Source organism: Megascapheus bottae, chromosome 6 (genome assembly GCF_031878675.1).
Source record: "Megascapheus bottae isolate mThoBot1 chromosome 6, mThoBot2.hap1, whole genome shotgun sequence".
Taxonomy (NCBI): domain Eukaryota; kingdom Metazoa; phylum Chordata; class Mammalia; order Rodentia; family Geomyidae; genus Megascapheus; species Megascapheus bottae.
Genome location: NC_143514.1, coordinates 56341480 through 56364028, shown reverse-complemented (window position 1 = coordinate 56364028; position 22549 = coordinate 56341480). Strand labels below are relative to the sequence as shown.

Here is a 22549-nt window from a genome sequence, read left to right as displayed (position 1 = left end):
CTGTCCAGCCAGGCACTGGTGGCTCATGCCTCTAATCCTACCTACATAGGAGGCTGAGATCTGAGGATCGAGTTTCAAAGCCAGCTAAGGCACAGAAGTCCGTGAGACTCTAATCTCCAGTTAACCACCAGAAAACCAGAAGTTGCACTGTGGCTCAATGTGGTAGAGTGGTAGCCTTGAACTAAAGAGCTCAGGGACAGCTCTCCCAGGCCCAGAGTTCAAGCCCAACAATCAACAAAAGAGAGAGAGGTGGGGGGGGGAGGGAGGAAGAGAGATCCAAAGCAGAAAACAATAAATATTTCCTGAGGTTGTCCAAATTTAGCTCTTCCATTTTGCATTCTGGAAGTCTTGATTTCGATTTCCTTGATGTCAGGCTTGCCAAAGAAATCTGTGCCCAACCAAATATTGCTAATGGGCTCTGCTCTGTTGACCCTCTCCTTCCTTGTCTGAAACTTTGGTGTAAGAAGGGGATCCAAGAGCTTAAGTTGTCTTGTCTTGGATTGCTTTGAGTATGTCAGGATTACTTGGTGATAGAAAAGTGATGGAAGCTTGTGACTGCAGGATAATGAGGAAGGACTGTTCAGGACCCTCTGGGAATTGGAATGTAGCACTTGGATCATTGGAAGGAAGAGTCCTGAAGATGGTTGTGCCCACTGCAGGAAGGACTTGCTTCCAACCCTTAGAAGGCTGAGGTTAGGTTACACAATGTTCTTGCAAAGGAATGCTGTTCAGGTATTGGGTTGGATGCTCATTTTCTTGTCTAATAAGCAATTCCACTTAGCTTCTTGAATAAAGCAGAGGTTACATTGTGAGTACCGGGTGCTTGGGTAGAGGTCTCTTTGTCCCAGATCTGCCTCTGAATTGACTCCAAATGCTTTGCTTCCTCTAGCCATTTACTGAACACCTCTAAAAATGTCTGGCATTTTTTATTACATGTTTTTACAAGCCTGAAGGTCTCTGTCCTCTGGGTCAGATATAGAGTTTTCCTTGACATGTACATAGGACATAGGTTTCTGCTATTTCTTATTGCGAGTAATTCAAATCATGAAGAAAGAAAACCCAAATAATAAAAAGGATAAGCATACTGTCTTTTCAGAACTCTTCCCTAGAAGAGCTAAAACCATAAATGGGAATTAGTTTTTACTCCTAAAAGTATATTCTAGAGATTATCTTATTACTACTTAAGTGTAGCGCATGCCCTCTCCCCCCCCCCCTTTTTTGCCAGTCCTGGAGCTTGAACTCAGGGCCTGGGCACTGACCTTGAGCATTCTCAAGACTAGCACTCTATTACTTGAGCCACAGTACCACTTTTGGCTTTTTAAGATTTATTAAAGTTTAATACTATACACTAAATTTTACTATTGTGCATGATTCTGAGTTATTTTTTTCTTTTGCCAGTCCTAGGGCTTGAGGTCAGGGCCTGAACACTGTCCTTGGGCTTTCTCAAGGCTAGAGCTCTACCACTTGAGCCACAGCACCATTTCTGGCTTTTTCTATGTAGGTGGTACCAAGAAATCGAACCTGGGTCTTTGTGCTTGCTACTCATGCAGTCTTCCTACAGTCCAAATTCAGGGCTCTAATCCTGTTTTGACAAATGCATTCTTTGTGTAGCCACCACAACAATCAGTAGTAGCACATTCTTTCACCCCCAAAGTTTCCTGTGTTCCTTTATGGTTTGCCCCTTTCCCAGTTCCCTGGTAACCACTGATTTATTTTCTATCTTTGCAGTGTTTCCAGAATGTTATAAGGCTAGAATCATATAGAATTGTAGCCTTTTGAGTTGATTCCTTTCATTTATTATAGTGCTTTTTCATTCATACATTTTTTATGTATAACAGTTGTTTGTTTCTTTTTGTTACTGAGTAGTACTCTCTTGTTTGGAATATAGTATATCTACTCAAAGGTTTAAAAAGGATTAAGTCCAGTTTTGGCATGAAGAAACCCACTGTATTATTTCAAGTTTTTGTTTGGACAGGCATTCATTTTTTTGTAAAAATTTATTATAAAGGTGATATACAGAGTGGTTACAGTTCTATGTCAGGAAATAGTACATTTCTTTTTAGAAATGTCACCCCTTCCCACATTCATTTTTCTTGAGTAAATACCTAGGGATATAATGACCAGGGTCCTATATTACAGTTCATTTGATTTGGTAAGAAATTGCCACTGGATATCAGTGGCTCACACCTGTAATCCAAGCTACTCATGAGGCGGAAATCTGAGGATTGTGATTCCAAGCCAGCCCAGGCAGGAAAGACCATGAGACTCTTATCTCCAATAAACAACTCAGAAAAAGCCAGAAGTAGCACTGTGACTCAAGTGGTAGAGTGTTATCTTTGTGCCAAAGAAGCTTAGGAATAGCACCCATGCCCAGAGTTCAAGCCCCAGGACCAGCAAAAAAAAAAAAAAAAAAAAGGAAAAGAGAGAAAGGAAGGAAGGCGGGAGAGAGAGAGAGAGAGGGAGAAAGAGAGAGGGAGAGTGGGGGGAGGGCTAGGAGTGTAGCCTAGTGGTAGAGTGCTTGTCTAACATACATGATGAAGCCCTGGGTTCAATTCTTCAGTATCACGTATGCAGAAAAAGCCCAAAATAGCACTGTACTAGTAGCAAAGCACTAGCCTTGAGCAAAAAAGTATCCAAGAACAGTGCTCAGGCCCTGAGTTCAAGCCCCAGGACTGGCAAAAAAAAAGAGAGGGAAAGAAAGAGGGGGGGGCACATATAAGCATTACACCTTGTGTTCCTCCCCTAAGAGCATCCTCCTCTGGTCTCATTGTGTGTGAATGAATGCCTGCAGTCCTGTATACTTTGTCATGTCTCTACATGTTATAGATCTGGCATAATTCTAACATGATTGTACTGTTTTGATTTCCCACTAGCATGACAGTCCCACTTGCTCTGCATACTTGCCATCATCATTTTAATTTTAGCCACAGCAACTCATTGTGCTTTTAATTAGCATTTATGTGCTTATTTTCCATTCTGTTATCTTTATGGAACTATCTGTTCCAATCTGTTACCATTGTAATAGTTGTTTATTTTAATGAATTTTAAGAGTTCCTTAAATATTCTAGATTTAACCTGTGTCAAGTGGTGATTTGCAAATATTTTCTTGTCTTTCTTGTGATTATCTTAAGTATGTCTTTCATAGATTAGAAGTTTTTAATATTGATAAAGTCCAGCTTACCAATTTTTTTCTTTTACGAATTATGCTTTTGGTATCATGTTTAAGTCATTTTTCCCTAATCTACAATCAGTGGATTTTCTTTTGACATGAAAATCCAGAGGTTGGTTTATTTATTATGCATATCAAATATGATATCCCATTGCCCAACTTGGTTTCAGAGCTACTTAGTCTCCATTCCATTGTGGCATGTGAACATTAGTTTCTTATCACATAAAAAATGGCTAGCCTCAAGGTGCCAATCTATTTCTTTCTGTCTAAAACCATCCACACATAGACCATGTCTCATGAACTGAGTTGTCTGTTGCCCTCATTTGGGCTGTTTTCCTCTTGTGTTATCCTCTTCCTTTGCTTCTAGCATTTGTTGAACATTTGGAGGGCCATGTCCACATTTCAAGTACACACTGTCCAGCCAATCAGTGGATTTTTTTTTTCTTATAGAATTTGTGACATTTAGGGGCTGGGAGTTTGGCCTAGTGGTTAAAGTGCTTGCCTAGCATGCATGAAGACCTGGGTTCGATTCCTCGGTACCACATACATAGAAAAAAAGCCAGAAGTGGTGCTGAGGCTCAAGTGGTAGAGCTCTAGCCTTGAGAAAATCCAAGGACAGTGCTCAGGCCCTGAGCTCAAGCCCAGGACTGGCAAAAAAAAAAAAAAAAAAAGAATTTGTGACATTTAGATCATTGGCTCATATTGAGGTTTTTTTTTTCCCCCAGTCCTGGGGCTTGAACTCAGGGCCTGGGCACTTTTCTTTGGCTTTCTTAAGGGTATAGCTCTATCACTTGAGTCACAGTACCACTTCTAGGTTTTTCAATGTATGCAATATATGTGGTACTGAGAAATCAAACCCAGGTCTTCGTGCATGCTAGGCAAGCACTATAGCACTAGACCAAACTCCCAGTTGTAAGACTTGAACTCTGGGCCTGAGAGCTGTCCCAGAGCTCTTCAGCTCAAGGCTACTGCCCTACCCCTTGAGCCATATGACCCCTCCAGTTTTCTGGTGGGTAATTGGAGATGAGTCTCACAGATTTAGTGCCTGGGCTTTGAACCTCAGTACTCAGATCTCAGCCTCCTGAGTAGCTAGGATTACAGGCATGAGACACCAGGCCCAGCTATTGAATTAATTTTTATACATACCGAAATGTAAGGGCCAATGTGTTTCCCCCCCCCCCCTCTCTCTCTCTCTCTCTCTCTCTCTCTCTCTCTCTCTCTCTCTCTCTCTCTCTCTCTCTCTCTCTCTCGTTGTTGTAAAGGTAATATACAGAGGGGGTTATATTTACTTAAATAAGGAAATAAGTACAATTCTTATCAAACTAAGGTTTTCTTTTTGCACAGCAATGTTCAATTGCTCCAGAGCATATGTTAATCCATCTTTTCACTATTTCTTGACATAGTTGCTAAAAATTAGCTGAGTATATATGTGTGGGTGTTGAGTTGGTCTTTGTCTATTTTTGTACCAGTATATGCTCAAGGCATATACTCTACCACGTGAGCCACAGCTCTACTTCTAGATCTTAGAGTCGCACAGACTTCCCTGCCCAAGCTGGCTTCAAACTGTGATCTTCAGATCTCAGCCTCCGTGAGTAGCTAGGATTATAGATGTGAGCCACCAGCACCCAAACACAAGCTGTTTGTTGCTGGTCATTTTAGGATAGGGTCTTGCTTCCCTTCTGGCACTCACCTGAGTCATGATCCATTTACTTTAAGCTTCCCATGGTGTGAGTATGTCAGACATGCTACTGCATCCTTCTTTCCTCAGTGGAGGTAGAGTCTCATGAAATGTTCTGCCAGAGCTGACTAGAACAGAGATCCTGCTGATCTCAAGCCTCCAGAAAGCTAGGATTACAGACATGAGCCACAGGCACCTGGCCTTGTTTTCTTCTATTATCTTTGAAGCTTTACCATTGTATATGAACTATTACTCCATCTTTTTGTTGTGTTTCATTTTTTGATGTGAAGTTGAGACCTAGATTTCTTTACTTTGTTTTCCTTCAGAGGTAGCTAGTATGTCTTGCTATTTTGATCAAGAAATTGTAAGTAAATCCAAGGCTTTGCTTTATGTAGCATCAATATTTTGACAGAAAAGGTCTTGATGTAGCTGTTTTGATTTATGTATTTTGACATGACCCCCAAAAAAGGCCTGTTAAAGCTTTTATCTTTCTAGAAACTATTATTACCAAACATTGCATAAAGCATGCATTCTCTTCCTAATCTTCTACCTTCCCCAAAGCCACATAGTTACTGACTCCCATACCTGGGTATAAACCAGAACAGACATTTTAATGGAGTGGATGCTACCATGCCAGCCTGTCTCCCAGCTCTGGACGCCTGCTGCTCAGAGAAGTCAGCCTCTACCCTGCCATACTTGTGTTGTCTGCTGGCAAAGATTCCTTCCCTCCCTTAAGCCTTCCCTGCCTAATTGTAGCTTCTAATGAGAGAGGGAGGGAATGGCAGCAGATCCAAATGAGCTCCAGAATTATTGATTACTTTTCATCTGCTTGGTCTCATGGAGTAAAGTCTTCCCTTACCTTCATCCTTGTACATATACATGTATAGTTACTCTTTTCCTCAACCTGTACACTGCCTCACACCTAGTTCTATTATTGTACTTGTAATGCTTTACTGTCATTTCTTCTCCCATAGTAGGTTGTAAACTTTGTAGCATGGACTTCATGGCTTCCAGTGCATAGCTGAGCATCTAGCACATAATAGAATAAAATATTAGCATATAATAGAATTTAAAATACCCATAGATATTAATGAATATTAATGAATAGATATAAATGAATGGCTATCAATTTGTGCTCTTAGGATATTGAGAGTTTAAGAAAGGTTGATAAGATACTCTACCAGTGGCCTTCAAGTAACTGTTAGAGTTAGTGGGAAAAAAAACCCTACTATTGTGACATATGCTATAAGAGATTTGGAGACAGGATTTGAAATCCTCATAACTTTCTCACTATTTAAATAGGCTGCAGAATCTTGGAGAAGTCTGAGCATTTCTGAACTCACTAGTCACGAAAATGAAATGATCACATCTGGGGGTGAGCACGAATGGGAGAGGAGAGGCTAACAAAGAAAGTGAATATGGTCCACATAGTTTATCTGCATGTGTGAAAATAAAACAAGGGTACCTGCTCAAAGTGTTTTAAGAAAGGAGGCTTTAAGAAATGAGGAAGAATGATAGAGGAGATGATCAGGATACATTATTTACATGTGTGGAAATGATGTAATGAAACCTCACTGTACAACTAATATATTCTAAATAAAAAGAAGGAAAAAGAAAATGAAATAAAGTAATCAGTTTGGGAGCTATAAATATTGGTCATTCCAGCAAAATTTAATACCAGATACTCAGCAGTAGATTCTGTTTTGTTGTCGTTGTTGTTTTTCATTTTAAACAAGTTTATTTAAACAAGAAGACATTTGACTTGAAGGGAAAACTATCTAGGATTCTTTTTTTTTTTTTTAAGCGTGATTTACCCCTACTTAAAGACAGATTTTCCCTGCATGTAACAGCTACATACAAAAAAGTTATAAAATTGCCCTTGGTTTTATAATGATAAATGGAAATGCTAAAATTCTCTAATCAAACAAGGTATGCAAGGATTTTTCTTGTTTTTTTTTTTGTTAAAACATTGAGAGCAAAATAACTTACTAAAATATAAAGATAAAAGCTGAATGAGCATGCCACTAATGGAGAAGGGGGATATTTTCACAGAACCAGTATTTTTCCCCATTCCATCTCCATTTGATGTCAATCAAAATATACCATTGGCCATTTAGTTGAAAAAGAAAAGAGGAAAGCAATATGCTTGTGCACATATACCAATTACTTAATGTACAAATAAAGGAATGGGGAAGGGGAAATGAAAGAATAGAGAAAACTATACTGTAGTAATCAGGATGTGGTAGAACCAAATTGCAGTTTTCTAATTAAGAATGTATTCTTGGTCTATAAGAATAAAATTCTGGAGCAAAGTAGTAGGTTCCCTTTTTTAGTATACACCTCCTGTCTGCTAACACATCAATTGTATCTTCATCTTCCATTTCCAACTGTGTAGGCATGTCTGTTTCATTGATTGGCTGCCCATCAAATCGGAATCTGATCTGCCTCATTGACAAACCCTGTCATTCATACTAGGCTTTCATTAGTTTACTAAGTGGTGTATGCCTCTTAATCTTAAATTGCATCACAGAACCATCCTGCCCCACCACCTTCAAATTAAAATGATCATTGTTCTTAGTCTTGAGTCCTTCCTTGGGCTTTTCGTCTGCCATAGCGAGCGCCCGAGTCTTCTCAGATGTCGCTTCACAGAAGAGGTCCCCCGGTCTGCACCGAACTAGCACAAAGGCAGCACCACAGCGGCTGGAGGAGGTGGCAGTCTAGATTCTGTTTTCTCAGTGACTTTTCCTATAGTTAGATAAGTTTTTGTTTGTTTTTTTTTTTAGGACAAAAAATATCTGATACTGTGTAACCCAGAGTTGGTCATAAAAATGCTTTAAATAGTATTTTAAAGAAAAATATTATTAAAAAAGCAAATTCACTTGATTATGTCATTCAAAACCTGAATTCACACACTTCATTTTCCTAGTAATACTTTGCTTCATACAGTTGAGTAGTTTTTTGTGCCTTGGTCAAAGACATGGTTAAATGGTATTTCTTTTAGATGATAACCTCAGGCAAATCCATCAACAACAGTTTCTGTAGAAAGCAGAACCCTAATCCATATCTTGGGCAGGGTATGTAGTAATAACAGCTGCCTCCAGCCATAGCCAAAACCATCTACTGAGCATTTACTTTGTATCAGGTTCTGTACTAAGACTTTCCTTTTCTTCTGTTTTAATCCTTCTACAATCAGATGAGATATTTAGTCTAGTTTTAAATGGCAAGAAATGACAGCACAGAGAAGTCAAGCAATTTTCCTGAGTTCATACAGATAGGAAGAGATGAAAGTGGGTTTTAAACCCAAGCATTCTGAACACAGAGCCCAATGTCTAACTACTGTATTCCACCTCTCACAGCTGCTGTTTTGTGAGCAGGCGGCTAGTAGACAAATTACAGTTTGACCAGATGTCTACTGGTGGCTAATGAGGTGTTAGTGTAGAAATTGTCCTCTTCCTCAGCTCAGAGGAAACCATCCTTCTCTTAAAATACACTTTGCTTTAGGAAGAACCGGGTTTGTGGTGTGTATCTGTGATTCTCATACTACTAAGGAATTGCTGCCAATTGGTCCAAGCCAACTGTGTTCCCTAGAGTACAAGGATGGCTGTTGAGCCCTTGCAGAGCTCCCAGGCAGGAAGTCTGGAATGTTGACACAGCCCCAGCTGCCTGTTTTAGGACACTTGCGTGAGAAGGTACTGGAGGCCCATTGCACTGCCCTGGGGGCTTTGAAATCTATGGGCTTCTGGCCAGAGTAGTTGGGTGTCTGGTATCCCCACATTCCAAAGCCCTTCCCTCTCTGCCTTTCTAGAGAAGAATACTAGGATTTTTATCAATACAACTTGAGGGAGAGATGGTAAGTTTGCAAGGCCTCCTAGGTAAGCTTTGCCTGTGCCATAAATTCCAGAGAGCAACAGAGTACCATCCTCTTCTCCGGTTCTTCAGAATCACTGTCTGCCTCTACTGGCTATCCCCAGCCAGAGTTTGATAAGAACACCCCACTGTGTCCCACTTTACATCAGTGTAGTATCCTCTGCTTCCACCCTTTCTTGTTCAGATCAACAAAAAGCACTTACTGACAAATGCCACAGGTAGCTAGACCTGCCCCTTTTACATTGCTCTTTCTCTCTTCATCTGCATTCCCAATGCCTTACTGAACCTCTGATGATTCCTTTTCAGTTTCGGCTGCAAACAATATCCTCCTTTCCCCTCCATCCTATAGTGTTGATAGCTTCCAGGTTTCAATTTGGCCCTTCTCTTCTCCCTACACAGATTCAGATAATACACAAGAACTGGCCACTTTCAAATGTTTCTCTACTGCTCTCTAATCTAAAGACATCCTGTTTCCAGCTAGACAGCTCTACTTGAATGTCTTAAAAGCATCTCAAGGGCTGGGACTGTGGCTTACTAGTAGAAGAGCACTTGCCTAGCATGCATGAAGCCCTGGGTCTGATTCCTCATCACCACATACATAGAAAAGGCTGGAAGTGGCACCGTGGCTCAAGTGGTAGAGTGCAAGCCTTGAGCAAAAGAAGCTTGGGAACAATGCCCAGGCCCTGAATTCAACCCCAGGTCTGCACCCCCCCCCCACAAAAAAAGAAAGCATCTCAGATTTAGCCAGGTACAGTGGTGCAGTGCACACGTGTAATTCTAGCATTGGATAGGCTAAAGCATTGGAGAGAGCTACGTAATGAATTATAGGTGATCCTAGGATACATGAGAAAAATGTCTTGGGGGGAGAAGAGTACAGAAAAAAAAACAAAACTCAGATTTAACCCCAAGTTCCCAATAAATCAAATCAGCTCACATTGCTTGTTTTAGTACATGACATTTTTATCAACTCACCTACACCAAAAATCTAGAAGCTAGTCTTTCTCCTCCCCTACTCAGTCAAATATCTAAGCAGCGTAGAATCTCAGCATTTCTCTAAATTATAGTATATCATTTCTCTGAAGTCTGTCTCTTGCCCTGTACCCATTCCCTCAGTAACCTGGGTCTTGATTATCTTTACTAGTTCTTCATATCACCATTTTATTTAATCCCTGTATTTCTCCAATTCCTTAAATCTGTGCATACAATATCCACACAGTTGTCAGAGCACCTACTATGTGCCAGCAACTGTGAACAAGGTATGTTCATGACCTCAGTTAGCCTTTATAGCCTTGTGCTCTTAGTGCTTTTGTGTCCATTTTATTGATGAAAAAGCTATCATCGCCAAGATTACAGCAGCAGAGGACCAGCGTCAAATTCACCCATTCTCCTTGATGTCCTGACTTACAGCTCTGAACCATGCACCTGTTGGGGAACACAGGTCCCCTTTGTTTAGAGGATGTGCTCAATACTTTTGGTAAGTTCTCCCCAGTCAGCCTTTCCTCTGGTAAGAGCAAGAGTACTAATTAAAACTTTTCTGCAGTGTGTAAGTCCAGCCCTCAGGAGCCAACAGACTGAATGTCTTTGATCTGGACTCTGTCTTAAAGCTAAAATTATTGCCATCTGTGTCCCATTAGTTTATCTGTCATCCATTTCTTTCCCCATATGCTCCTTAGCTTCAAGATTTGTTTTTTACACTGTGAAAGCAGAAAATGGCTTTAGACATATTGGTTAGTAGTCAGAGTAAATGTGGTTGGTGAATAACAGGTGGCTGAGATCTGAGGATCATAGTTTGAAGCCAGCTGAGCCAGGAAAGTTCTTGACTCTTATCTCCAATTAGCTAACAAAAAGCCAGAATTGGAGTTGTGGCCCAAGTGGTAGAATGTTAGCATCGAGCAGAAAAGCTCAGGAACAGTGCTCAGACTCTGCTGAGTTCAAGCCTTAGGACCAGCACACATATGCACACACATACACCCACAGAATTTGTATTTCACATGTGTTTATGTGAAACACATAACATTCTTTGTGTGACAAAATTAAAATGTTAAAAGATATTAATCAACTGGTCCTTCTACATAGATGGCTGAGAAATGTTGGGCCCAGGTAGAAAGAGCATGGGACTTATAAATGACTGGGACTGGTGTGCTTAACCTCTCAGAGCATCCATCCCCATGTGTACTGCTCAGTCCAGGGCCAAATACATGGAGACAAGCACTTATCCAGTCCATATGCCCTGGAGTGGTGAAGCAGAGATCTTACACCTCTGAAACAATGAGAGGTTGGCTGATGCCTGAAAAAGGACCCTTCCCAACGGAGGATGGAACTTCAGTAGGTAGACCAGACATGCTGCTGGAGAAAGCTTCTTTAGCAAACCCAGTTTAGGACTCAGCTACTTGTGGCCAGAGAGCAGATACCATTGATGCTTAGCAGCACAGCCCCCTCATGAGCACAGGCAGGTAGGCTACATTCCTGTGGTATTTGAAGGTTGAGCTTGTCAGATTAGTGGCTTTGCTTTCCTTGGTTCAAGTACAAGATCCCCACATGGGTAGCTCTGATGTTTGTGAAGAGCAAAAGCAGGTGAAAGCCTGGAAAATGGTGCTGGCATTTCTCCCAAGCTGTGTGTGGCTCCTCAGTAGGAAGGAGGACCCAAGAGAGATGCAACAGCGCTTAGCTTGGCAGAGAATAGACATTGTCCTGCTTTCTCAGCTCTGTCTGCACCTGGAGAGACAGTTCACAGTGTGGGTTCCTCCCTAAGTAAACAGGGCTAGAGAGGAGAAGTAAGCCTGTCTAAGGCCTTACCTCTTCCACTGAGGCAGGACCACCAGTCTATGCCCAAGCCATAAAAGCTTTTTGCTCTGTTCTGACAGACATAGGCAAATGAAGAAGCCAAAGGAGAGCGCTTGGTGAGGAAAATTTCATGACAGTGTCATCAAAGCTGGCTTAGTGACAACCAGTTCTGGCACTTCTGTGCCCCTTGTGTTGGGGCAGACCTATTTCTCACTCCTCAAATTTCCACGGTTTAGAAGGAGTTTAGAGCAGCAGGTCAACTGGACAAAGTCATTAGGAATCAGACCAGATTTTGCATCAGCTTCACCTTGCAGCTCAGCCCTCCAGATAGTGCCTCGACCCAGGACTAGATGCAGAGCAGATGACCTAATGGGAAAGACCACCAAATTGACATAGCATGTGCTTAAGGTCTGAACTTAGAAACCCATTCCATAGGTCCTAACTAGGGATGGCTTGATAACTGCTGTCTCCACTGGCCCTGCTCCCTTGTATCCAAGATAACCTTTTGGCCAGACCTCTTTCCTCATCTCCCCGTCCATCTTCTTATGCACTGCTAGGACCAACACAAAGGATTAAGCTCAGGACTTTGCTCAGTTTTGTGTTCCTACTGTTAGGGTCCTTTCGGCCCTCTTCATCTCCTTGCCCCTGTGTCTTGCAGCCTAGAAGCTGTTGCATGCCCTGGTGTCCCTGATAACTAGGTCCTCCCTCCCCACCATACCCTGCCCTGGGTTTCTCTATACTCCTACTGCTAAGGGAGGCATTGAGAATGACCTGTAAGCCTATGGTATTCCCCCAAGGAAAAGAATTCTCCCTCTGAAGCAATGATCTTTTTTAAAAAAAATAGTTAGCTGCTAACTCTAGTGGAACCAATGTTGCTTATTTGCAGTCTTCTTGGGGGTAAAGTAAAAAAAAAAAAAAAATGCAAGACAGTAAAGCAAAGTGCAGTAACTTTCCAGAGCTGAAAAGTGCAGGGAAGGCTGCTCATCAGGAGTTTCTCATCCACCTCTGTCTCCAAGAGACTCCAACAGAGTTGGCCAAACAGCTGTTGACAGACTTAGATGTAAATAGGATGTAGTATAAAGAGGAAAGAGTGTACCAGATTCCATCCATTTTTTGTTGCAGTCCTCAGAGACTACATGGGAAAGAATTTGCTATAGAAAAAAGGGTCAGCTATTCTCTATCTGAACCCAGAACCAGCCATTCTGTACTTATAACCCAGAGCCAACTTCTGGGAAGAAAATCTCTTCCTTGTCCAGGAAGATAAACCATTTCTGAGGACAGCTTGAAGGTTGATGGCAGAAGGGTAGCCTAGAGACCTGGGCTACAAGCTTTATAACTACCTTGTTCCCTCCAGCTGGAAGATGCTCATTTTAGTTTGGGGATTTTTGGGGGGTTTTTGTTGTTGTTGTTGTTGTTGTTGTTGTTGTTGTTTGCTTTTTTCCACATACTTGGCTGGGCTAATTACTGATTACGTATCAGACATTTTTGGAGAGTAGGCCTGGGTTGCAGGAAGCAGGAAGCTTTGTAGCTGGTCAGAAGTGATCTGGTTGTGCTATCTTAGCAATATATGAATGCGCCTAGGAAGTTTGCTTTCTCAGTCCACTCATGTGAAAAGAGTTTAGGATTTAGAGTCAGGTAAACTAGGATTGAATCCCAGCTTTGCCACTTAACTAGGTGTATGACCTCAGGCAAATTCTTTAGTCAGGCTGAGCTTCAGCTTCCTCATCTGCAAAATGGGATTAGCAGACCCTACCTCTTTTGCAGTTACAGAGGTTATGTGAGATCACAATCACAGCAGTCAGTACTCAGCCAAAGAAAATGAACTGGTGTCCTATCTTTCCACCCTACCTGCCTTGAGTCTACAGATACCTTCCAATAATACATCCTTCCCTGGCCAGAAGCTGTCAGGACTTGTGTAGACTGTGCGTAAACCCAGGTGATTGGCATTTGTTGATACAGGAATGCTGCCACATATCAGGAAAATGGCTGTTGGCAATTCTGGTTACACAGGATGCAACTGATAACTTGTAATTTAGTTTTTTTGTTTTTTGTTTTTAAAAAGCTTTTGACCACCTGACAGAGCTGTCAGAGCACCAGAGAATGAATGTCTGCTGATACCTAGCCCTCAAGCATTCTTCTGCCTGTAAATCAATCTGTTATACCTATATTATACCTATATGCTGTACATGCTCATCCCCAGCTGGAAGGCCTCCCTAGTCTTGGCCTTAACCACTGTTTATACACACAGTGTATAAAGTCCTGGGGCTTGAACTCAGGGCCTGGGCACTGTCCTTGGACACTTTTTGCTCAAGGTTAGTGCTCTGCCACCTGAGCCACAGTACTACTTGTGGCTTTCTCTGTGTATGTGGTACCAAGGAATCAAACCCAGGGCTTTGTGCATGCTAGGTGAGCACTCTACCACTAGGCTACTCTCTTGGCCCCAACCACTGTTTTTATTTAAGTAAGCAGTTCAGTGTCATTGACATCAAGCACTGCGGTCTCTGCTCTTGGAACTGCTGATGGCAGGCGCTCCCTTGTGTGAGGTCAGCACTCAGTGTAACATACTCTCCATGTACATATAATGTTGAAATGTCCCTTCTTTGTTCACCTTTAAAACTCCAACCCATATGTCACATCCTTTGTGAAGATTTTCCCACAACTCTTTCTACATCTCTGTGTGTAACACTTCAGTGTGTGCTGAATTGTAGTATCCTCCTTGGTCCTCCACTTATTCTTGTCCAGTTTTTATCTTTAAATTATCCCATGTTACCACTTATGCAGACAACTCCTATTTCCTTCCCTTTATCTGTCTTGTCATCATACTCCTTGAAGCTGGCTTGGACTTGGGGAGCAAGGTGAGAGTGGGGAACTCTGATGATCTACTTGTGTGCTCCACTATGTCCTAGCCTGTTGTGTTGTAATATGCAGCCCTCAGGGCTGCCTGCTTAACAACAACACTAACAGCAGCAGTAGGAAGAGTCTAAAGGAACTCTGAATGTGTTAAACTCTTTATCACTCTTCCTTCTGAGCATTGAGTTGATGGCATCCCTTAATAATTAAAACAATTGGACCGGGAGGTTTGCCTAGTGGTAGAGTGCTTGCCTAGCATGCACGAAGACCCAGGTTCTATTCCTCAGTACCACATATATAGAAAAAAAGCTAGAAGTAGTGTCGATGCTCAAGTGGTAGAGCTCTAGCCTTGAGAAAGTCCAAGGACAGTGCTCAGGCCCTGAGCTCAAGCCCGAGACTGGCAAAAAACAAACCAAAAAAAACCTGAATAATGATTAAAACAATCAAGATTGCTGTCCTGTTTGCTCTTTTTAATGTTGGGTTTTTGTTGTTGTTTTGTGTTGGTCCTAGGACTTAAAACATAAGGCCTTGCCCTCTTGCTTGGCTTTTCCTATGAAGGCTGGTGTCCTGCCATGCGAGACACATGTCCACTTCTGGCTTTTTGCTAATTAATTAAAGATAAGAGTATCTTGGATTTGTCTGTCAAGCTGGATTTGAACAGCCATCCTCAGATCTCAGCCTCCTGAGTAGCATGCCTGTAACCTAGCACTCAGCTCCTTTTTTGTTCACTCTTGCAACAAAAAGGAGTGGGCACTAGACACTGTATAGATACTTGACAAATGCAGACAAGCCCCAAATCAATATCTGGGGAAAATAAATTGAAATTGTAGTTCAAGATACTTGTAATAGTCAAGTAATACTGAAAAGCAGAGAATTCCAGGTTCATTCTACTCAGGAAACCAGAATCACAGTTTGAAGCCAGCTGGAGCAGGAAAGTCTGAGACTCTATCTCCAGTTAACTAACCAAAAGCTGGAAATGGAGCTGTGGCACAAATTGTACTAGTCTTGAGCACAAAAGCTCAGGGACAGTGCCCAGGCCTTGAGTTCAAGCCCCAGAACTGGTTTAAAAAAAAAAAAAAAGAAAGAAAGAAATGAGGGAGGGAGAAAAGAGAGAGAAAAGGGAGAAAAAGCAGAGTAGAGTACTTGGCTGAGCACCCCCTCACTACTGCGTTCCAGTACCTGGTCCTAGACTGACTATAGCACATATCATTGTTTTTGTTGTTGGCTTTTGGTTTTTGTTTTGTTTTGTTTTTTGTGGGGCGGGGGTCATGGGGCTTGAACTCAACCTGGGTGCTGTCCCTGGTGACTGCCCTACCCTTGAGCCAAGCCCCACTTCCCATTTTCTGGTGAGTAATTGGAGTCTCAGGTCCTTTTGTGCCCAGGCTGGCTTTGAACCTTGATCCTCAGATCTCAGCTTCCTGAGTAGCTAGGATATAGACGTGAGCCACTGTGCCCGGCAGCACATATCATTGTTGAGTGAGTGAACTGAGGGGATGCCCCAAGCCTGCCCAGGCTGAAGGCTATCTCACAGTAGCTCTGTGGACTATGACAGGACCCAAAGGATGACAGTTTTGGAGCCTCAGAAAAACTGGCTTGTGAATGACTTTGCATGGACAAGGATTGTAGACAAGCAAATGACATCTGAAAAGATTCTTCTGAGCCAGTCTTGTTGGCACATTCACCCAAGTCAAGCCCAAACAAAAGGCTGTTGACGACATTTCTGCTGCACAAGTCACGAAAAGCTTCAGACTGAGGGTGAGCAATTCAGAGACCATAAAGAATGAAGAATGGCTTGTGTAAAGTATGGCTCCATCATTAAGCCAGCATCCACCCCCTAGCACTGGGCACGTCTACACAGTGTGTGGGCTGAATGCTGGGAGCCCCTTGCAAAGAATATCCTCAAGGCATGAAAGAAAGGCTCCTGAAGGCTGGAACCAGGCCTCCAGCCACACCAGTACTTCCCAGAACCCCACCTGCAACCTGCCTATGGTAGCTATGTGATCTTCTCCTGTGCCCCAGCAACCTCAGGTAGATTCTTCTCTGTCTCCAGTCTCTAAACACCCACTTCTACTGAGTCCTTTGTAGGTCTCAAGAGAGACAATGACAGATAAGTAATAGATGCTTCTTCCCAGGAGTCATAGTGGGGGGACTGCGGGAACAAAGCAAGCTCGGGTTGCTGTACAGGCTCTCAGAAGGCCCATCTGACCATGCTGGGAGGGATAGTTTCCTTCATGAGGTGCTACCTGTGCCTACTGCTGGTGGGAAAAGAATAGCCACAGCAGTCACTACTTACCATGACTTCATGCAGCATTTGCTGCTAGAGAACCCTGCTTCCCTCACACATTGAAAACTGATTAGAGAAATCCTGAGTTACCACACTGCTGCATTTCCCCAGAGAATGAGCCGGTCCCACTTTTACCCAGGCACCTACTACACAACCTATCCAGATACTCTCCAGAGCTCACATGACCCAGTCCTGTGAACTAGCCACCCTCCCACCACCAAGGTAATGCTTGGACAACCTACCTGAGTGTCTTGGCCTGCAGATACCCCTGAACAACTATCAGGCATGCCACCTACACTCTAACTATTCCAAAATTAGCTAGGAGTCCCTGCCCACTCATCATTAACCCCTAAAGCAGCCACACCTCCAGGTATGTTGGCCCACTGAGCTATTAGGAAGCAGCCTCTTATGGATCCACTTGTATATCTTTCAGACACTCAGCCCAACTGTTAAGAACACTGGGACAATACTCACTTGGGCCCATGAAGACTGCCTCACTCGTACATAACCAGCAGAAGTTGACAAATACCCCATAACTACAGTGAGGCACACTTCACTAGATCTGCCTGCAAATAAACTAAGAGAACTGCATCCTACAGCAGGCAGTGCAGTCCCATAAGCTCATAACTAAGGACACTGGGATAGCTGCAGATATCACTGGCATTACTACTAGCTATAGAAGCTACTCAGATATTACATTGAAGTACCCACATGGACCCAAAGACAACACAGGCCATTCACCTAACATTCTAGTACCCTCTAGGATACATACCAGGACTTTTTTTTTTTTTTTTTTTGCCAGTCCTGGGTTTGGGCTCAGGGCCTGAGCACTGTCCTTGGACTTTCTCAAGGCTAGAGCTCTACCACTTGAGCCTCAGCACCACTTCCAGCTTTTTTCTATGTATGTGGTACCGAGGAATCGAGCCCAGGTCTTTGTGCATGCTAGGCAAGCACTCTACCACTAGGCCAAACTCCCGGCCGAGGACTTAAGTTTTTTGCGTTTTTTTTTTTTTTTTTTTTTTTTTTTGCCAGTCCTGGGCTTGAGCTCAGGGCCTGAGCACTGTCCTTGGACTTTCTCAAGGCTAGAGCTCTACCACTTGAGCCTCAGCACCACTTCCAGCTTTTTTCTATGTATGTGGTACTGAGGAATCAAACCGGGGTCTTCATGCATGCTAGGCAGCACTTTAACCACTAGGCCAAACTCCGGCCCCGCGTTTTTTGGTTTTTGGTTTTTGTTTTTTACTGTTACTATTTTTTCTTTTTTTGGTATTCTTTATTATTATTATTATTACAGTGTTGTACAGAGGAGTTACCACTTCATAAGTCAGGTAATAAGTACATTACTTTTTGTAGACAATGTCAGTGCCTTTCTTTGCCTTTCCCTATTTCCCCCTCCCATCCCTGTCCACAAGTTACATAGGTCATTTTCTACACAATGTATACTGAATAGCATGATTGTATTTGTTCACCCTTCTCCCTCCCTTTCTGGACCCTCCTTTATCCCTCCACAAAAGAAAAAAAAAACTGTAGCAAAACAAACACCACCAACACCAATAATAATAACAAAAAGAATGTTGGGGCTATGAGTTTGGCCTAGTGGTAGAGTGCTTGCCTAGCATTCATGAAACCCTGGATTTGATTCCTTGGTACCACATACACAGAAAAAGCTGAAAGTGATGCTATGGCCAAGTGGTACAACACTTGCCTTGACAAAGCTCAAGGACAGTGCCCAGGCCCTGAGGTCAAGCCCCAGGACTAGGAAAAAAAAATGTTTTCATTTCCTGGAATTGGTTTGGATAAATAAGGTATTTTAAATGTCCAGAAAAGTTACAGCTTTTGGTTCCACCCCTAAAGGTATCTTTTAGTCTGACTGTATATAAATGCCTAGAGTCCTGTGTAGCTTATCATGTCCAGTTATATAGATCTAGCTTCCACATGTAAGGGAAAACATGTGCCATTTGTCTCTCTGAGCTTGGCTTACCTCACTTAACATGACTACCACTAGGCCAAACTCCCAGCCCCAAAAACTAATTTTTTTTAACATCTATTTAATAGTGTATTAAAACCAAGAAAATTTTTAGAAATATGAGCATCAAAGTTAAATAAAGTCAAAGGACCTCTAATAATAGATTTGGCCAAAAAGGAATTGTGTATTTATGTGCGTGTAAGCATGTGAATGTGCATGTATGTATGCACCAGTCCTGGGGCTTCAACTTAAGGCCTGAATACTGGCCCTGAGCTTTTTAGCTCAAAGCTAGTGAGTGTTCTATTACTTTTGAGCTACAGCTCCACTTCTGGATTTTGGGTGTTTAATTGGAGATAAAGAGTCTCATAGCTGGCTGGGAGTTGGCCTAGTGGTAGAGTGCTTGCCCAGCATGCACAAAGACCCGGGTTCGATTCCTCGGTACTACATATATAGAAAAAAGCCAGAAATGGTGCTGAGACTCAAGTGGTAGAGCTCTAACCTTGAGAAAGTCCAAGGACAGCGCTCAGGCCCTGAGCTCAAGCCCACGACTGGCAGAAAAAAAGAAAGAAAAATAAAAAAGAGTCTCATAGTCTTTCATCTACAGCCTGGCTTTGATGCATGATCCTCAGATCTCAGTTTCCTGAGTAGCTCTAATTACAAGTGTGAACCACTAAGTACCCAGCAAAGAAGGGATAAGACACCTGGATATAAATACTAAAACAACAACAAACAACAAAAAAGACAAAGAGAAAATCTAAAACTATGAAGAGTTCAAGTCATACTTTTTAATGTCACCCCCATTAGACAACAATCTTCTCTACAGAAGCCTTACTGTTCCCACATATCTATAGGATGATAGACAAAGTCTTGAATTGAAGAAACAACAACAAGAATACTACTATACCTTGCAAAGCTGTACTTCAGAGATGAAAGAGAAATGAATTTCAAAAACAAGCAAAAATTTAAGAGAATTTGTCACTAACAGACTTACCCTTATACTGTCAGCTTGGTCTACTAGAAGTGACGAAACGAGTACCATGGTAAACGCACAGGAATCTAAAACTCACTGGTAAAACAGGCACACAAAGGAGAGAAGAAATCAAATCTTATCAAAGCAGAAAACCATGGAAATTCATCCTCTACTTGCTCTCTTTTAGGACACCAGTGACTGTGGGTTGCAGTCTTGAGCTATGAAGCTCCTAACCAGAACTGGGTCTTCCTGAGATCTTCTTCCCTCAAGTTTTTGGCTCATGCCTGTAATCCTAACTACTGAGGATGCTGAGATTTGAGGCTTTTGTAGTCAGTGTGGCAGAAAAGTCCCCCGTCTTCTCTAATTAGTCCCAGAAAACTAGAAGTGGAGTTGTGGCTCAAAGTGGTAGAGTGCTAGCCTCGAGCAAGAGTTCAGGGACAGCACCCAGGCCTTGAGTTCAATCTCCACCACTGAAAAAAAACAAACTTTCCCCCAGCCAGGTGCTAGTGGCTTATGCCTGTAATCCTAGCTATGCCGTAGGCTGAGATCTGAGGATTGCAGTTCAAAAGCCAGCCTGGACAGAAAACTCCATGAGACTCTTTTCTCTAATAAACTATTCAGAAAAGGCCAGAATGACCTTGTGGCTCAAGTGATAGAGCACTAACCTTGAGCCCAAGAAGCTCAAGGTCAGTGCCCAGTCCCTGAATTCAACCCCAGGACCCCTCCCCCACCCACACACAGTTTCTAGTATTAAAGTTAAGGTTGCCCCCACAGAAGTGCCTCTATATTCTTAGTACCTTGACATTATCAAAATACCAATGGTTTAGAGATTGTTTCTCTAGAAAACTGTACTCATACATTAAAGCAGGCAAGAAAAATGAGGACTTCGAACAATTTAGAAATTTCTTACTTGCTGTATCTTGGATCTAGCTTGCCTACAAAAGGAGCTTCATTTGTCCACATAACCCATAGAACTGAAGCAGTTAGTGGCAAATTAAGTGTGACTGCCACAAGGGAAAGCATGGCATACACTGTGGGATCCCTCTAAGATGATGTCACTATGCTAAGAGCTCTTGCGCAATGTCACCCTGCACCAGTTTCATCATTGGGAAATAGCTGCCTTTCAGTCTCAGCAATGGCTTTTCAGAATCCACACTCCTGTCACTGCAGTTTTATCAGAATGCCTTGTCTGAGTCTTTCAGATAAGAATCTGGTCTGACTATAAAATTGGAAAGGTGACATCAGAGGAATTGAATTACTATTTTCAGAATCACTTTATAAGTACAAGAATGGCTTTGGTTGGACTTGGTATAAGGCACACAGTTCTAAAGGAAGTTGCTGAATAGTTTCTCAATGTGAGGGGTACACTTGGTTTATCTGGTTATAAAGGCCAGATGAAATTTGAAAACAGAATGGAGACCATCTTGTCCATGCCACTTTGGTAGTAGAAAACGCTACCACCAGAAGAAGCAAATTCCCTAGTTACGTATCAAAAGGGATAGCAGTGCCCCCAGCCCTCTGTATTAGCTTATTGCAAAGGGAATTTACCATCTATTTGATATTTCTACTTTCAATGCTAGTCAAATTTGGATCTCTGAATTTACTTGATCTCTGTAGCTGCTTGAGACATCAAAGCTGTCTGTAGCCAAGTAATTGCCTGAGGAAACCTTTCCAGGATAGATGCCCAAGCTCAAGAACCAACTAAATGCTGGATAAGTTAAGTCCTAGGCTCTATTAAGTTATTTTTACATGCCATGCACCATCCTTTACCAGACTGACTCAGTGATACATCTGTCATAGATGTTTTATAGGAGTGGTTTCTGTCCAGAAGTAACTGGCAGCAAGTGAAAATTTGAGGCACATGACCTTTGCTAATGAGTTATAATACTGAGGGACATTTTACACAGGTTGAGAGTTGACGCTGTGTTGGCCCAAAGCAGGAAATATGTAAATGTCCAATCTCTAGCATTTATCTTTTATTTTAATGTATAGAGTATCTTAAGGCATAAGTGCAGGTAATTATTCCCAAGTGATCTAAGGTCAATAAAGCAGTTAGCTTTAAGTACATATTTAGAAAGAATTGAAATTGAAATATATAGAGAGAATTGACATATATATTGAATTGAAATGTGTGTGTGTGTGTGTGTGTCTGTGTATTTCTTTATATGCTGAAAGCCACTAAACTTCAATGATAAGCAAGAGTGGGGGAAAGAAATAAAAGATATACAGACAACCAGGGGAAGAAAGTACTTAACAGATTGACAGGAATATATCTTTATTTTTTATTTGGTAACTTTGAATGCAATCATATTAAATCCCTTAATTAAAATATATAATGGATTACAAAATAAGAACCTGTAAGAAATTCAGTTGCTCACTCAAGAAGTTTCATATAGAAACAAAGTAGAGATAAAAAATAAATGGGAATAGCTATACTTAGATAAAATAGGCTTTAAGTAAAAAACTATAAAAAGAGACAAAGGAAGTTGCTACATAACAATAAAAGGATCAGTTCAACAAAATTAAATAACAGTTGCAAATATATGTATACTCACTGTTAGAGCACCCAATGAAGAAAACCAAACATGACTGGATCTAAAAGGAGAGATAGACTCTAATGTTATAATAGCTGAGGATTCAATACTCAATTTCATCAGTGGACAGATATCTGGTCTAAAACTCAACAAAGAAACATGTAATTTAACCTGTAGACCAAATGGACCTAACAGACAGTTACAGAATATTTTATCTAGCCACTGTACAATATACATTCTTCTCACCAGCACATGGAATATCCTCCAGGATAGACCAGTAGTTAGGCCACAGATAAGTCTCAACAGATTCAAAATTTCAATTAAAAAGGAATTGAGCAGGGCACTGGTAGCTTATGCCTAGCTACTCAGGAGGCTGAGATCTAAGGATCGCTGTTCTAAGCCAACCCGAGCCGTTCTAAGCCACCCGGAGCCCTAAAGTCCTGAGAC

General features: G+C 41.9%; 1 protein-coding gene and 1 pseudogene across 5 annotated transcripts in view; one reads left to right on the top strand and one right to left on the bottom strand.

Annotated features, from left to right (window-relative positions):
• The window catches only part of St3gal3 (ST3 beta-galactoside alpha-2,3-sialyltransferase 3), a 158975-nt gene that overhangs the window by 97123 nt on the left and 39303 nt on the right, over window positions 1-22549 (top strand). The gene's annotated exons all lie outside the window — the stretch shown is intronic.
• Window positions 7177-7459, bottom strand: LOC150061962 (small ubiquitin-related modifier 2-like; annotated as a pseudogene).